Source organism: Brassica napus, chromosome A2, assembly GCF_020379485.1.
Source record: "Brassica napus cultivar Da-Ae chromosome A2, Da-Ae, whole genome shotgun sequence".
In the NCBI taxonomy this organism is placed as follows: Eukaryota; Viridiplantae; Streptophyta; class Magnoliopsida; order Brassicales; family Brassicaceae; genus Brassica; species Brassica napus.
The window spans coordinates 23,078,469-23,096,011 of NC_063435.1; the positions used below are offsets into that span (position 1 = coordinate 23,078,469).

General features: G+C 36.6%; 5 long non-coding RNA genes across 6 annotated transcripts; all 5 read left to right on the top strand.

Moving 5' to 3' along the window:
• The first annotated feature begins 6,057 nt into the window (after positions 1-6,057).
• LOC125587858 lies at positions 6,058-6,797 on the top strand. Its single transcript, XR_007324258.1, has 3 exons — positions 6,058-6,163; positions 6,302-6,370; positions 6,520-6,797. It is a non-coding gene; the product is annotated as an uncharacterized LOC125587858 (long non-coding RNA).
• A 1,955-nt stretch (positions 6,798-8,752) lies between these two features.
• Positions 8,753-9,502, top strand: LOC125587864. Its single transcript, XR_007324263.1, has 4 exons — positions 8,753-8,814; positions 8,909-9,129; positions 9,221-9,329; positions 9,416-9,502. It is a non-coding gene; the product is annotated as an uncharacterized LOC125587864 (long non-coding RNA).
• On the top strand, positions 9,503-10,303 carry LOC125587867. The gene is made up of 5 exons (XR_007324264.1): positions 9,503-9,565; positions 9,691-9,733; positions 9,883-9,950; positions 10,032-10,157; positions 10,248-10,303. It is a non-coding gene; the product is annotated as an uncharacterized LOC125587867 (long non-coding RNA).
• Positions 10,304-10,311: 8 nt separating this feature from the next.
• On the top strand, positions 10,312-10,716 carry LOC125587872. The gene is made up of 3 exons (XR_007324267.1): positions 10,312-10,460; positions 10,553-10,600; positions 10,683-10,716. It is a non-coding gene; the product is annotated as an uncharacterized LOC125587872 (long non-coding RNA).
• Positions 10,707-13,048, top strand: LOC125587869. 2 transcript variants are annotated; one of them, XR_007324265.1, is made up of 9 exons: positions 10,707-10,765; positions 10,923-11,095; positions 11,190-11,333; positions 11,688-11,778; positions 11,893-12,009; positions 12,220-12,569; positions 12,645-12,714; positions 12,820-12,890; positions 12,983-13,048. It is a non-coding gene; the product is annotated as an uncharacterized LOC125587869 (long non-coding RNA). The 2 variants fall into 2 exon arrangements; XR_007324266.1 differs by having other exon boundaries at positions 10,727-10,765; positions 10,920-11,095.
• Positions 13,049-17,543: the final 4,495 nt, after the last annotated feature.

The following is a 17,543-nucleotide window of genomic DNA, read 5'->3' on the forward strand; positions in this document are numbered from 1 at the left end:
TGTAGAATAATCCCCTGACCAGGATTGTTCTTGATATATCTCAGTATTCGAAGAGCTGCGGTAAGATGAACATCAGTCGGAGAACTCATGAACTGACTCAAGCAGTGAACCGCAAACTTGATGTCAGGACCAGTGATTGTTAAGTAAAGAAGTCGACCAATCAGAGCACGAAACGGAGAGGGATCATCAAGAGGGGGTACCAGATTTACTGCTCAGCTTCACTAGCGGATCCATGGGAATGGGACTTGGTTTGCACGCAAGAAGGCCTGTATCAGATAGGAGACTCAATGCATACTTCGCTGAGAATTGAGATTCCTTCAGAACTTCTAGCTACTTCCAAACCAAGAAAGAATCGAAGATCACCAAGGGTTGATCTTGAAGTGCTGGTGAAGCGGTCTTTGAGTTGATTAACCACACCATCATCATTCCCAACAATCATGATATCGTCTACATAGACAAGAGCAGCAACAAAGGAAGAACCAGATTGCTTCACAAACAGGGTATTATCCGCCGGGGATTGTATGAAACCAGCAGATAGAAAAACTGCAGAGAGACAATTATACCACTGGCGGGATGCCTGTCTCAACCCATACAGTGATTTGTGAAGTCGACAGACAGGATTTAGAGGCAAAGAACCAGATGCAGGAACATATCCTTGAGGAAGACTCATGAAGATTTCCTCATCCAAATCACTATGCAAAAACGCATTGGAGACATCCATTTGAGACATACTCCATCCTTGAATCGCAGCAAGAGCCAGGAGAAGCTTGACACTCGCAAGCTTTGCAACTGGAGAGAAAGTATCAGTGAAGTCGATACCTTCTTGTTGCGTGAAACCCTTGGCAACCAGACGAGCTTTGTAACGCTCAATCGTGCCATCAGCCTTATATTTGATCGTATAGACCCATTTACAACCAACCACGTTCTTCCCTGGAGGCAATGACTCAACAGTCCAAGTATTGTTAGCTTCCATAGCCTGCAATTCCTCATTAGTAGCCTTCCGAAAATTTGGGGGATAACATGGCTTGTTTAAAAGTTGTGGGTTCTGTTTCGAGAGAGTAAGAAAGAATATAAGATTGATATAAAGTGTAAAGTGGGAATAAGAGAGAACAGAGGATATTGGATATGGTGTGGAAGTAGATAAAAAGGAGTAGAAGATGAATCAAGAGAGGTTTGAGAAAGAGAGCACCTCACAAGATTGCAGTGATACTGAGACAAGTAACTTGGAGTTTTCACATTTCGTTTTGGTCTTCCACCCAAAAGATTCCCTTGACCTGTGCTTACTGGTACAGTCTCTCTCATAACAGGTTCATTATGAGGTGAATGCAAATCTACATGTTCAGGAACACTATCAATGATCACAGGAATAGGCAACGGAAGTATAGTGTTATCAAAGATTGTAGAAGAAGAATCAGAAACATTAGTCTTGTCATCTTTATAAAGGAAAAATTGTTTCATGAAAAAACACGTTTCTGGTTACTGAAATCCGATTAGTATCAAGATGTAAAACCTTGTACCCTTTGTAACCAGAAGGATAACCAAGGAAAACACATGAATCAGCTCGAGCAGTGAATTTGTTTCGATCTTTAGGCAATGTAGACACATAACAAAGACAACCAAACGATTTCAAAATTGAGTAATTAGGAACTTTCTTTGTCAACAATTCATATGGAGTCTTGTTACCTAGAAGAATAGAAGGAGTTCTGTTGATAAGAAACACTGCAGTGCACACACAATCACTCCAATATATCAGAGGAACACTAGATTGAAACAATAATGCCCGAGCAACATTCAATATATGCTGATGTTTGCGTTCGACAATGGACTTCTGTTGCGTGTATATGCACATGAAAATTGATGAATCATACCATGTTTTAAACAAGTTGAGTAAAGGCGAGTTCAGGTGCATTATCACTACGAATCACTTTAATAACAGATTTATACTGAGTAGAAACATGTTGAATAAACTCTGGAAAAACAGTGAGAACATCATTTTTATTACGCATCATGTATATCCAAGTAACACGAGTACAATCGTCGACTATGGTAAGAAAATATCGATATCCTTCAACAGACTCAACAGAGAAAGGACCCCAAACGTCTAAATGAATCAAATCAAATGGTGATACAGACACAGTAACACTAGACTCAAAAGAAAGACGCTTCTGTTTTGCCAAAGGACAAACAGAACAGTATTCAGACTTATCAATAGTAGAGACAGGAATATTCAGAATACCAGACATTTGCTTTAACTTGGAAGCTGATGGATGTCCAAGGCGTTGATGCCAGAGAGTCTCATCGGCTCGCAAGGTTCCACAGAAAGGCAGAGAAGAAGCAGTAGTATATTAAGCTCAAGAACATAAAGGTTTTGAAGAAGAATGCCTCTACCAATCATCAATCCCTGAATAGACTCCTGGAATAGACAAAAATCAGGATAGAAGTGAGCAGAGAAGTTACTATCACGAAGAAGGCTACCAACACTTATCAGGTTAAACTTGAAAGATGGAACGTGAAGAACATTATGCAAGACAATGAAGAGTTAATATGCACAGTGCCTATATGAGTTATGTTTTCACGAAGACCATTGGGGAGAGAGACTGTAACACCAAGCACAGACGAAGTGTTACTAAAGAGTGAAAGATCAGAACAAACATGTGTGGTAGCTCCACTGTCAATTATCCAAGAATCACTAGCAATAGAATTTGAAAGAGAAGAAAGGCACTGATTTTGAAAAGTGAGAATATTGTTTTGAAATTTTAAACTGGTAGAAGGAAAATGGATGATACCAGAAGTAGATTGGGGTGCCATGTATCCATTTTCAGAGACGGAAGACTGCTTACTAGAAATTGCTTCACAGAAGGACTAACGTAAGCCTGAAGCTGTTGAAGTAATGCCTGAATTTGATTGACATCCATCTGACCAGGGAGAGAAGTTGATGAAGCAGGAACAATCTGTTGAGCAACAGCATTAGCTTGTTGAGAGTGTTGTGGTTGAGTGTAATGATTGTTCTGCTGCTGCATCGATCGTTGATTGTAGCTGTTCTGCGGCTGCATCCCCCTTTGGTTGTAATTGTTCTGTCCCCGAGGAGCATAACCAGCAGTAGCGTGAGTGCCTTGTCCAGGATTAGATGACTTATTGAACTTGTGACCAGGAGGATAACCATGAAGACGAAAGCATTATCAACAATGTGACCAAGTTGACCACAATAGGTACACAAAGGACGTTGCTTTGGACGGTATCCTGAGTTGGCATGAGCTGCAGCAAAAGCTGAATGATCAGGAGGAGCAGAAAGTAAAGTCTCATCTGGACCAGATGCTTGAAAAACAACACTTGCTGGAGTAGAGCTCGGCTTGATAGCTCTCTGACGTTCATCCTGTGTCACCAGATTAAACACCTCCTCAATAGGTGGAATTGGCTTTAGCATCAGGATATGACGACGTGTTGATTCATAAGATTCATTCAGCCCCATCAGGAATTTGGTAACTCTGCTACGTTCCTGAAGACGTTCCCATAGCTCAGCAGCATTGCACTCACACTTTCCACAAGAACACACAGGCAATTCAACATAGTTCTTGTGCTCTTCCCAAAGAGTAACCAACGCAGTATAGTAAGTGGTTACATCATCAGAGCCTTGCTGAATCAAACTCAACTTCTGATCAATCTCATAAACGCGCGGAGCATCATCTTGTTTGAATCTAGAGAGAATATTCTTCCAGATCGATTCAGCGGTGGACACAAACAATAAGCTTTGACCTATCTTCTTGGATACAGAGTTCATTAACCACGTAGCTACCATATCATTGCAACGTGACCAAGATCCCGAGTCTCGATGATTATCAGGAGGTTTAGGAATCGTACCATCGATGAATCCAAGTTTATTCCTGACGTTGAGAGCCATACGAACCGAGCGTCGCCATGAATGGAACTCTGCACCGGTGTTGAGGCGATCGGAAACAAGGACGAGACCGGCATGATCCGAGCTATGAAGGTAGTATGGATTTTCATAGTGATCAAGGTGACGATTTGAAGAAGGTGAACTCATCGCGATGACGATCGGAGAAATGATGCAGCGTAGTTGATTTCACAAGAATCGGAGTGAAATCAAGAAACGCAGAGAGCTTCAACAAAGGAAAGGAGAAGAAGCAAAGCCGAAAGGAAGTAGACGGAGAAGACGATCTCGAGCTCGAACACAATCAGATCCTCGATGAAGAGACGAAGAATTTGAAGAATCGAAGAACTCATGAAGCTCGATGATGGAGAATCGTCACAGGCTCTGCTCTGATACCATATTGAAGTAACTTGAATTAATGTGATAACCAAAATAGTTGTTACACAGTTTGTTTAAATACTCCGGATAAGCTAAAGGAGACTCAAACCGGAGTGGTTAACCTCTAACCATAATAAACCAATACTCTATTGTATCTAATACAATCCTCCTCTTGACATGAAGCTATCGACCCCAGTCTTTGGGAGGAAGAGGTTGCAGAGGATGAACAGGATGAAGATTATGAAGTGGATGAGGAGGAGGATGATGATTCTGGCTCAGAAGAAGATGAAGAAATCCAGCAGCCTTTACGCTGATCATCACGGATCAAGAATGTTAAGTAGTGCGCACAGTTTGGAGACGCAGATACCTTGATTCCAACAAAACCTCTACTCTCTCACTACACATGCTTTTGAACTCATCTTCATAATCTCTGCATCATTTCCATAACATCAGTTTAGTAGTTTACCACGTAAGAAGCTTTCTATATTCTTGTATCTAGCTAGCTAGCGTTCTAATTTCTAAACATGAAGTAGGAATGTGAGGAACGCCCATTTACACAACTTCTCATATATACACGTAGCTCCTTCTTTTCCAAGTATCTCATGCTTCTCATATATATACACGTTTGTAGATTGTCTTGTAGATTCTCTCTTACTTCTTAATTTAAAAACCATGAAGAGAATATGATAATACTAGTTTGGTTTATCTAAAGTTTTTATATGTTTTTGTTGTTAATTCATAAGAACAAAATATCTATTTTCTAAACAAATTTAAATTAATGATAGTGGCTCTTGAAACATACAAAGACAATGGCTTTGGAACATACACAACTTGAAAATCTGATTGCTAACTAGATGCAATTAGATGGAAGGGGAATATAAGAACCTTTCAACATTTTTATTCATCTTCTCATCAAACTATGGGACCATGGGTGGGACATGGCCATATAGACCAGAGAGGCTGCAATCTAATACAGCTTAGTTTTGTATACGTCTCAAGAAATTGTCATTTCTCAGTTTTCTTGATCCAAACATAACAACAATTAACTTCTTTTTTACTTTCAGATATTCGTTTTATATTTCTTGTTGTGGAGTTTTGTCGTTGATTAAGTTAGAAACCTAAAGAATTACTGATTAGCAGAGGTCTCGATGCTCTGCAGGAAATTTATTGGTTTAATAAGATCATCTCCAACCCATATCTACTTTCATCTCTATAGAAGTGGATTTGCTCTAATGTATGTCTCTGTAATAGAATTTTTCTATTTATAGGGAAAAAAATAGAGATATGCTATTTTCACTTCTAAATATAGAGACAAAAAAATAATTTTTTTCTATATTTACCTCTAAAATAAATGAACTCTATTATAGGTACATATTGGAGCAATTCTACATCTATATAGAGAGATCTTATTTTAGAAGAAAACATAGAGATATACATTGGTGATGCTCTAATTACCAGTTTAGCACAAACACATGATAAGCAATAAGTGTTTTGTTCATACTTCATTTTTAGTTTTTACTTTATGGCTTAATGAATCCTATAAATATTTTTGAATTGTTAATACATAAAATAATAAATATGAAGAGCTACATTATTGAAAAGTGTTTTAAGTTTAGTTCACTGTTGACAAAAAAAAAATTTAGTTCACTGAATTTTTAAAAGAAAAAAGCAAAAACGTTAATCACCATAAAATTACATTAATGAAACGGGCCGGCCTTAGGATATTTGGGCATTGGTTTTCAAATTAAATTAGAAAGTATATAATTCAACATAACGGATTAAAATGAATCATTGTAAAGAGATGCCCAAGAGGAAGAAGATATAGCCGTTTAGAGAGAGAGATTGATCTTGGCTTCAACGGGACGATTTGAATCCGAAATTGAAATTAGAGTTTTGGTTTGATTCCTATTCCTTGCGATTGTTGTTATTTTTTAGGGTTTGAATCTTTTTTTACTCTATTGGTGTTTTTAATCGATTAGATTCTTCTCAGTTACTCTTGCTTCTCTCACCTTCCTTCGTTTTTCTCAATTCCAGAAAAAATTAAGATCTCTCATGGATGAAGAATCCGATTTGCTGATGTTTAATGGTTTCTTTGAGAAAAAGGTATAATCTCACACCATACGATCACTGATTTTTGATCTGGGAATTGATTACGAAGCTTCTAGAAAACTGTCTGTTCAAGTCAATTTTTGCTTTAGCCCTTTCGATTATTTTTTCTTCACTAATAGATGTTGCGTATCTTTCTTGTGCAGCAGAGCAGAGACTTAGTATTAGAGATATGTTGGGCCGGAAGATATGTATCTTACGGACCAAGTCTGTGAAGCCTGTGAAACCCATGAAGACCCTCAAGAATAAAAGGAAAGATTTGAAGAACAAGTTACTCTCAAAATATTTTAGCATATTTACATTAAGTGTTTAGGAAAGTTAGCATTATCTAGTGTTAACATTATGTTAATGTTACCACTATATACATGCATATTGTATTCTCTTATTAAACACAATACAATAATATATCTATTCTATTATTTTACATGGTATCAGAGCAGACGATTCGTAGGGATCAAAATTAAGCTTTCGCGTTATAAGTTTTAAACTTCGAAGATGCTTACCATCGGTGGTGTTGATGATGGCAAAGAAGGTGGTGACGACGATTCAGACGAAGACGTCAACGTATACGTCAAGTTCTCTCATTAGGGATACTTCTTAATATAAGTATTAGGGTTTGTTAAGTACGTTATCTAAGTCAAAGGATTTTTTATTTTTTTTTATTTTGGTGAATGCTTGAGAATTATTGAGGGTTAAGGTTTGTAGTTTCACATGGGTTATTTTCTATCTGAGATTTTTATAGTTTAGAATTCTCAACAGTTGTTTTTCTCATGGGATTTATTGGTTATAGTTAACCATTACAGGGGAGTTCTAGTTGAACGTTCAAATTCTTAGGTCAGTTTTTTTAGTCCGTGTTATGGACTGTCCAAGTCAAGGATAATTGTTTATGGAGCTGCAGTTGCGCCCACGAGATGTATTCTCATTGTCAAGACCGAAGAAGAGCTGAAGATTTCATCCCTCCTTGTCTAAGTTGAAGTTTATTCCCGAAGGAATCTACTGATTTGTTTTCTTCGACATAGTGTCCACGACATACGTGGTCTGCTTTGTGATTGCAGATTTGCGTGTTGCATCCCACGTTTGTCGTGCGGGGGAGTATTAGTGAGATTAGAGATGTTGGGCCGGAAGATATGTATCTTACGGACCAAGTCTGTGAAGCCTGTGAAACCCATGAAGACCCTCAAGAATAAAAGGAAAGATTTGAAGAACAGTTACTCTCAAAATATTTTAGCATATTTACATTAAGTGTTTAGGAAAGTTAGCATTATCTAGTGTTAACATTATGTTAATGTTACCACTATATACATGCATATTGTATTCTCTTATTAAACACAATACAATAATATATCTATTCTATTATATTTTACACTTAGTTTAGTGTTCTTCGCGAATGGGTTCTTCTCAGAGAAATGCATATATTGACATATACATACATTCATATGCACACATACATACATTCATATGCATACATTCATACATACATACATATGCACACATTATACATACATACATACATACATTCTAAGAGGTCACAACAAGATCAGTGGTTATTGCCACTTCTAATTGCGGTAGTCAGGCAGATCAAGGTATAGTTTCTCTTCATCTCTGTTGCTTTAAGTGCATTATGTATTCTTATAGCTAAGCAGTTAAAGGTTCTTCAGATTGTTTCCTGAGTTCGATTTCAGCCTCTTATTTGATTCGACCTTGTTTTTGTTTTTTTGAATTTGATTATAATCAATCGCTTCTCAGGTCAGATGTTTGTGAAAGAGACATCTTGTGACAACTGTACTACTGGGTGTGATGACTCCACCATCAAGTATTCTCATGGGAAATCATCATCATATGGGGCTTCAGCTAGGTTGGTGAACGATAGCTAATTTTAGTAAATCTTACAGTGTTGGTGCGTGTAATTAGATAAACTGCTGTCAGATCAAGCCGTTCACCTTGTAGAAGGTTTGAATTAGATAAACTGAACGAGAAGTTTTTACCAATCAAAGACACTCATCAGGTCGGTTATGTTCAAGAGGCCACACACAATGTCTTTTTTTTGTTTTCTGTGTCCTGACCTTAGAATATTGAATGCAATGCTAATCACTGTTTTGTATATTTTGTTGATAATCCAGGTCTGTGTTCCATAACAGCATCTCAACAGGCAATTCACCTTTTCAGGCAACACTACCTCTAAACTTTTTCCCTTACGATCTCTATTATTTACCCTTTATATGTACTTTCAAGAGTTCTTGAGCCCAAACAGGTTCCAATAACAGTCTTACTTACCGCTTCCATAGTAGGATGCTCCTGGGGATAAACTACATCTCCCTCAGATCAAATCAGGAACTAACATTAGAAACACTCCTACATAGTCACAGACTAGTTCTGAAAAACAGGTCCATCTCGGATGGAACTTTAAAATGGCAGAGACACAACTAGAGTCCTTCAGCCAGGTAACGCCTTCACTTTTTTTTAGTTATGCGTATATCTTCCAAAATTATGTTATCATTAGTAGTCTCAGAACAGAAAAGCACTTGTATGTCACAGTGTTCTCATTCGATTGATTATTTGGAGTAGCTTTGGAAACTTCAAAAACGGTCAAGCTTTAGGTATCTGACATTATTCTAGAGATGAACTATATTTGGATATGAGAAAAAGTACAAGCAAGATCCACGATAAGACTATGTTCCACTTGTGGGAGCAGTTATGAGAACTAAGTATACGAACCAGAAAGTTAGGAGCTTATAAGCTGAGTATCCAATGTTTCTGTACGACAAAGATTAGTATTCTTCTCTCCTTCTATTACAATCGTCACCATGAAAGTTCTGTTACATATCGGCTCGGCTAGATCCCTTGCAGGAAACATGTTTGGCCTCAAAAGATGCCAGGCCCTTTGATTTGCTAAAAAAAGAAGCTCATGTTAAGATTAGATACACTCTGAATCCATATTCTAAAGACTTATGAAGAGGTAAATCAATACAATGCAAAAAAGTAAAGCTCGACTTTGTTGAACAACAATGAAAAACTTCTATTGGTTGGCTTCGTTAATTACAGGAATGGTTTTATATCCCAGTCGGTGGGTCCTTGCCAAACACTGAACAAAAGAATCTCGCCGTTGGTCTGCAGCAATTGAAGGAACCCTTCCACTGCAGAATTCTAGTGAAAAGAGTTATTTTTTGCTCTGATTGTGATGAACATAGTGGTGTATGTATTCCCATTTTTTTGAGACTATTGAAAGCTCATATTCCATAAAAAATATTGCATCAAACTTTGTTTTTTGTGGCAGTTTTGTACTCATATATTATAATATGATCTTCCGAATGTTTCAGATACGTTTCGTGACGTAAAAGCAAACGGGAGACAAAGAAAGAGGTAGGCTTTCTCACTGTTACAAATCATTCACTTTTTTTCAGTTTCTTTTTGTTTGTGGAGTCACTTGGCATCGTTCAGAATTTTTGTCGATCACACTCTCTTAGAACATCTCATGGTAATTCATGATTACTTTGTACTGCCTGTTGCAGAATTTAATCCAAAAAGCTCAAGACATGGGGAAGGAACGGACGGAGGAACTTAGCTTCAAACTACACTGGTGATTGTAGTTTGTGAAGTAAATATTCTTAGACTTATGTAATTTTCCCCTTCATTAGATTAAGCTCTTTGTTATTTGCAGATGCCAATAATGGAAGAAGTGCAGCTTTAAAAGGCAGAGTGGAGCTAATCACATAATAAGAGGTCTTAGAAATGCTTCGCCTGCTCCTATCAAAGCAACAATCGAGACAATACCTTGTTCCATAAAGTACTATCCCATACATCTCAGTCCTATGTTTTTTTTTTAACAGTCATGTTCAGATATGGGCTTCCTAAAGCGTTATTCTTTTTTTTGCAGGGAGTCTAACCCTGTAATTCCCCCAAGTGGAGTTAGAAACCGAAATATTACAGAAGACACCCACTCCCTTCAAGTCTACATCTTCGTCTGATGATCTTACTGAGCTGAAGAAGCCTAAAGCAACTGAAAATGAACCTTATCAGATTTTTTTGTGCGAATCAATATCCAAGAAAGAAATTGCAGTGAAGAAGAGCGCAAATTGTTTGCAGTTTGGTGTTATACAAAGTTTTGAATTCTCTGTACTTTTGGTTTGTTTTTTATGTTATATAGATTGATTAGATCTAAACTGTGATTTAATTTGCCAGGATGCAGCTAATATTGTTTTGAATAAACCTCATGGTATGGCTGTTCAAGTAAGTCATATATACTACATGCTTTCTGATGTATCTTGTTCTTGGAGCTTGTGAGAACTGATAGACTTTTGCTCTTGCTCAGGGAGGAACTGGGGTCAAAGCCAGTATTGATGAACTATATGCTGCACTTGCTTGACTTTTGATAAATCAGAATCTCCTCAGCTGGTTAGTAGGGGAATCATAGTAATGTACTAATTAGAAAATGTATCAAAACGTACACTGAACCTGAAATAGTGTGATTTATAAAATAAATATGTTAAGCCTAGTTAATCTGGAAGAATAATGAATATCTTGGCTAAAGCAAGTATGGTGTATTTAGTAGGTGCACAGACTTGACAGAGACTGTAGTGGACTTTTGGTGTTGGGAAGAACACAAACGGCTGCAACGCCTTTTCATTGTATATTCCTCGAGAAAACAACTGGTTAGTGTCGCATATGTAAAACCTCTCCAGCATGCTATCACTGAATACCGAGTGATTGAATTTTCACCACTTGGTTAGTGTCACAAATACCTTCGTTTTACTTTGACGACAAGTTCCTTTTGCCCACACAAATGGAATTGAACATATTACTGTTCTTTTGCTATCAGGTATGCTTCATCGTCCCTCAATGAACAGGGACTACATAGAGTGATGGCTTGTCATAGGTGAAGAACCTGTGATGGCTCAATGAACAGGGACTACACCGTCCTCTTTCCTTTGGTGTCTCAAGGAGTCTTGGTATCTTCTCTCAGGTAATTATAAAATGTCAGACCATGGAACTCTGAAATGGCAGAGACACAAAAAGAGTCCAAAATTATGTTCTCATTAGTAGTCTCAGAAACAGAAAAGTACTTATATGTCACAGTGTTCTCATTCGCTTGATTATTTGGAGTAGCTTTGGAAACTTCAAAAAGGGTCAAATTTAAATTTACTTGTGAGGCACTTTAGGTATCTGACATCACTCTAGATCTGAACTATATTTGTATATGAGAAAGAGTACAAGCAAGATCCACGATGTGGGAGCAGTTATGAGAACTAAGTAGATACCATTTCGTATCTTTGCTACTCACATGTCCTAATAATAGTTACCTTTCTTTTTTATTCAGTTTCTGTTGCAGTGAATTCAAGTCCCATCTCAGAATTATAGTTGGAGCAATCAAATTTCTTTTCAATTTCCTAGTTCACAGAAATGCGAAAGTGAGAGAATAAACTTCAAATTATAATTTATGAACTTTCTCTTTTCGAAGTTCATTTTTGAAGGCATGGTATTCTTTTAATCTAATAATATGTGTGTTTATTTTCATCTTTAAGTGATGGTTATTAGAAGTATCAGAGTCAAAATTCCTCTGGAAATCAGCACAGAAGAAAGTCGTAGAATCATTACAGATTCTGTCAAGAGATTGAATTTATAACTTAGCTCTTGAGGAGGTAATTAAAAATAGTTACACTATTCATCTTTGAGAAAACTATTTCACTAGCTATTGTTCATCTCCTGATTAGATATATAATATACCTTATTCATGTTTCATAGGTGTGTGACGTGTGTCTCGTATCTTAGCTCGAAAGTTGGGAGCATAACAGAAGCTCCTGATGGCCTTAGGTTTATTTCCTGTGAAAAAACACCATTGTTCCGTGCAGGTACGAGAGTGGAATCAGTGATATGGTACTATTGCCTTAGTAAGAACGTTTCCTGACCTTTGTGGCAAATGCTTGCCACTGTTTCTTCTGGAGAAGCTCTTGCCGTACGAAGTTGGAAGACGTAGAGTGTCCCTGTTCAAGCTGCATATGGCTAGAGGTGGAGGTATAGTATGAATCTTTTGAGACTGTTCTGTTTGAAAACTTCAAGTGGAAGACAGTCCGTATGATCCAGAGCAGATGGTTTGCATGAATTACGGAGAGTATGCGAACCAGAAAGTTAGGAGCTTAGAAGCTGAGTATCAACGTTTCTGTACGCCATGCCTATGACAAAGACAAAAGTGTTATTTGAGGTTTGTTTCTTCTCTCTTTCTATTACAATCGTCACCACGAAAGTTCCGTTGCTCATCACCTGGAATCCCTTGCAGGAGACATGTCTACCCTCAAAAGATGTCATCATGCCCATTGATTTGCTAAAAACGAAGCTCATGTTAAGAGGTAAATCTATACAAGGAAAAAAACTAAAGCTCGACTTTGTTGAACAACAATGAAAAACTTCTGTTAATTGGCTTTGTTAATTACATGAATGGTCTTATATCCCAGTCGGTGGTTCCTTGCCAAAAGAATCTCGCCTTTGGTGCTGCAGCTAGCATGGTACATCCATCCCACAACAGGTAGTAAGAGCAAATTAACCTTAATTTGAGTTCTGGTTATCAACATCTTTTAGTTGTTTGCACCATTCCTGACTTAACTTTTTTTATAACAGGCTATTCAGTTGTGAGATCTTTGTCTAAAACTCCATAATACGCATATCAGTCATCGCGGGTATACTTACTTTCGTCACCAAACACATCAACAGAATGGTCAGATACTCCGCCCAGGTGATGTGTGGCTCTGCCAAGAAACCTGCACCAAAACTCATGAAAAAATATTACATTTACCAAACCGGATAAGGTATTACAGTTTAACCTTGTTTTAAATCTAGATATGACAATGTACATATCTTCTTATCATTCGTTTTGTGGCCTATAAACTGTGCCAGAGGTTGGGAGTGCAAGAAGCTTCACCATTCAGGTATTCAGCCTCGTTCTTTTTGTCCAGTCTTACATTTTTCCCCTATGATTCGCAAGAAGAACGTATCTTCGCTATCCACAGAAAGTGTGATCGTTGTGATTTCAGAAAACCTTGCATACGTTCATGCATACATGCATACGTTCATGCATACATGCATCATTACATGCATAATACTGCATACATGCGTACATAACATACATACATTCATATATCTTGCTTTTGGTCCACGTGATTGTTGCGATTTCGAAACATAATGCATATATTCATGCATATCTGCATCATTACTACATCCATAAATCATATATATTTGATTCCTTGATGCACATAAAGTTTGATTATTGTGATAGGGGAACACATTGTATACATTCATTCGTTCATGCATATTTGATTCCTTGATTTCTTGTCTTGTTCATTTGTTTCAACGGTGCTTCTTTTCTTACTTCCTTGATTGCTTCCTTACATGGTCAACTTGTTTACTTCCTTCTTGATTCATATGCTTTGTTCATTACGTGTTTCTCTACTTAGTGATTTGTTGCGTCCTTGATTTTTGTTTAGATCATTGCTTGCTCTACTTTTTTTTTTGGGGTAAAAATCATTTCTATTTCTCCTTATTTGCTTTGTTTGCTTCTTTAGTCGCTTCTTTTCAATGCTTACTTTCTTTGTTTTTTTTTTTTTTTTGCTTCTTTGTTCTTGAACTAATTTTTATATACGGCTCTCGAATTATTAATTATTAATTTATCTTTTATTTTTTAAATATAAATTTGTTATTAATTTATCATTACTATCGTACAACTTATGTAAGTTTAGTTTATATGTATGCAAATTACGTTTTATAACTCTAATATGTAAGTTTAGTTTATATGTATGCAAATTACGTTTCAAATTAATATTTTATTTTTAATTTAAATATTTTTATAAGTTATATTTATAATTTATATGTATATTTTATATTAATAATATTTTATTTTTGAATTAGAAATGTGATTTTGTATATGTAATATCTAGTAGGTTTAATTACCACTGAGTATATTAGATTGCATCTACTTCTTTGAATTCAACCATAACATTTTGTAAATATATTAACATTTTGATATTTTTTTAATTTTACATTTAGGTTGGTTGTTCAGAGTAAATATATATAAATATATTTTAGTGAGATTTGGTATACATAATGTATTTTATTTTGAGAATCAAATAGGGAAAATAAACTAAATTGTGGATTGATTAAAAATTACATAAAATAAATAAAGATAAAATTTATTATGATTAAATTTATTCGGCATGCAAGCAATTGAAACCAATCCAAAATTATTTATTATTTTTATATCATAAACAAAAAACAGCATGATTATTATAGACAAGGCTTAATAAATATAGTTATATTACTACCACTGTATATATGTAAGTAATTACTTCTAATCAGAACCGGAATATTTAATAAATAAAAATATCTAAAATTAATGATAAAATATAATAGATGCTTAATATATAATAAGTAAACTAATATAATAATAAAATCGAAATTTTGAAGGTTATAATTTATTATCTTAAAATCATAATTGTTTCAGATAACATGATGCTTGGTTTTCAAATACAATAACATTAATAATTCAAACATACATCTAGATTTGTAATTAGTAACAATCAATAGACCTTTCCATGTTACACAAATAATTAAAAGTAAATTTAGTCATAATAAATCGGCTATTTTCCATATCATCAATTTTAAAATATCTAAGAAAAAAAAAGAGAAATAACCAATGTTTTATGTATTAACCCTAATAAAACTATTCTATTTATTATCCAAGTAGGAAAAATTAAAAATTAAGTAAAACAATTATATTTTCCAATTTTATTAGTGAAACAAATATATGATATATAAGGAATATAATAAAACAAATAGTGCAGTATGAGTCTATATAAGTTGATGACAAAAAAACAATTAGTGAAAATGTTGTAAAAAATTAGTGAAAGTTAAACTTACTTATATTTAAAATAAATTAAAATTTTCAAGTTTTACTAAATATATATAGTAGAATATATGATTTGTAAAAAAATCACCATCTTCGTAGTAAAACAAAAAAAAAAATAATATAATTTAGTACCAATATAAATAAAAATATATAAAACTACACAATATGTACATGATACTAATATAAAAATCTGACAAGAAACATAGAAAAGTAGAAATGAAATTAGATGACCTAAAATAAAATAAAAGACTAAAATTGTACACACCATAATAAAAATAAAAACTGATATCTTGCATATTTGCATTGTTTTATCCATTCATCCATTAGCATTTTCATCATATAATTAGGATTTAGCCATGTCTAGGTTGCATTTTGCATTCATTGTCCTCATAGGTGTTGGAGTGCCACATGGATTCTTGGGGACATTTGGATGCATTTGGAGCTTAAAGGACGTGAAACAGGTGATCATTGGACGAGCAAGGCATGGAGCGACCAGTCTGGAGCGACACCACCAAGTCGCTCTGACCTCCCTATTGGAGCGACCTTACCAGAGCGACAGGGAGAAGTCGCTCGCGGTTTCATCACTCGGAGACGCGAGAGACGAGCCCGAGCCCGACGACCTCCCGGAGCGACACCACGAAGTCGCTCGCATCTCACCCCTCTCGGAGCGACCTCCCAAAGCGACACCCCGAGGTCGCTCGCGTCTCTATGGCGAGACGACCGAAGCGAAGCCTGGAGCGACCTCTCAGAGCGACCCACTGAGGTCGCTCCCGAAGGCCGGAGCGACTTGTCGGAGCGACATGCCGAAGTCGCTCCGCGCCTATTATCTGCTCGATTTATATTTTACTTAAGGGCCTTTTGGTCATTCATTATGCACGTTTTACATTTCTAAAACCTATGTTTTAAACATCTTTTGTAGCCACCAGAGGCATATTATCTTTTATCTTTTGATCTATTGAAAAATACACAAGAACTCTCTTGAGAAGTTCATCTCTTGGATTTTGATTTGTTATGTTCTTGTGTTCTTGTTGATTTCTTATCTATTTCTCTACATGGTTAATCTGAAATCCAATATGGGTTTAAGAGGAATCATGGAGATTAGTGAGTAATCACCTTTTGAATTCATGGGTAGGGAGATTGATATCTTGCATATTTGCATTTTTATCCATTCATCCGTTAGCATTTTCATCATATAGATTAGGATTTAGCCATGTCTAGGTTGCATTTTGCATTTATTGTCCTCATTAGGTGTTGGAGTGCCACATGGAGTTCTTGGGGACATTTGGATGCATTTGGAGCTTAAAGGACGTGAAACAGGTGATCATTGGACGAGCAGGCATGGAGCGACCAGTCCGGAGCGACACCACCAAATCGCTCTGACCTCCCTATTGGAGCGACCTTACCAGAGCGACAGGGAGAAGTCGCTCGCGGTTTCATCACTCGGAGACGCGAGAACGAGCCCGGAGCGACCTCCCGGAGCGACACCACGAAGTCGCTCGCATCTCACACCCCTCTCGGAGCGACCTCCCAAAGCGACACCCCGAGGTCGCTCGCGTCTCTATGGCGAGACGACACGAAGCGAAGCTGGAGCGACCTCTCAGAGCGACCCACTGAGGTCGCTCCCGAAGGCCGGAGCGACTTGTCGGAGCGACATGCCGAGGTCGCTCCGCGCCTATTATCTGCTCGATTTCTATTTTACTTAAGGGCCTTTTGGTCATTTCATTATGCACGTTTTACATTTCTAAAACATATGTTTTAAACATCTTTTGTACACCAGAGGCAGATTATCTTTATCTTTTGATCTATTGAGAATACACAAGAACTCTCTTGAGAAGTTCATCTCTTGGATTTTGATTTGTTATGTTCTTGTGTTCTTGTTGATTTCTTATCTATTTCTCTACATGGTTAATCTGAAATCCAATATGGGTTTAAGAGGAATCATGGAGATTAGTGAGTAATCACCTTTTGAATTCATGGGTTAGGGAGATTAAGGGTGATTAGGTTAGAGCTAGGATGTTTTAGTGTAGATCATTCATATTTCCTTGCTAATAGAGTAATCATAATGCATCTTCTGAGTTGGCCACTCAGTTGTTGATCCTTAGGTATTTCTCACCCGAAAGGTGTTCGATGAAATGCCCGAGACAACTCTCCTAGGCTTTTAGTATATTTGCCAAAGACATTTGTGTAAAGGTGCTAAGATAGCTAATAGACTTGTTAGTAATGATTGCTTTCATATTATTCAACCAAAGACATTTGATGTTTGAGATGTGTTAGCAAATG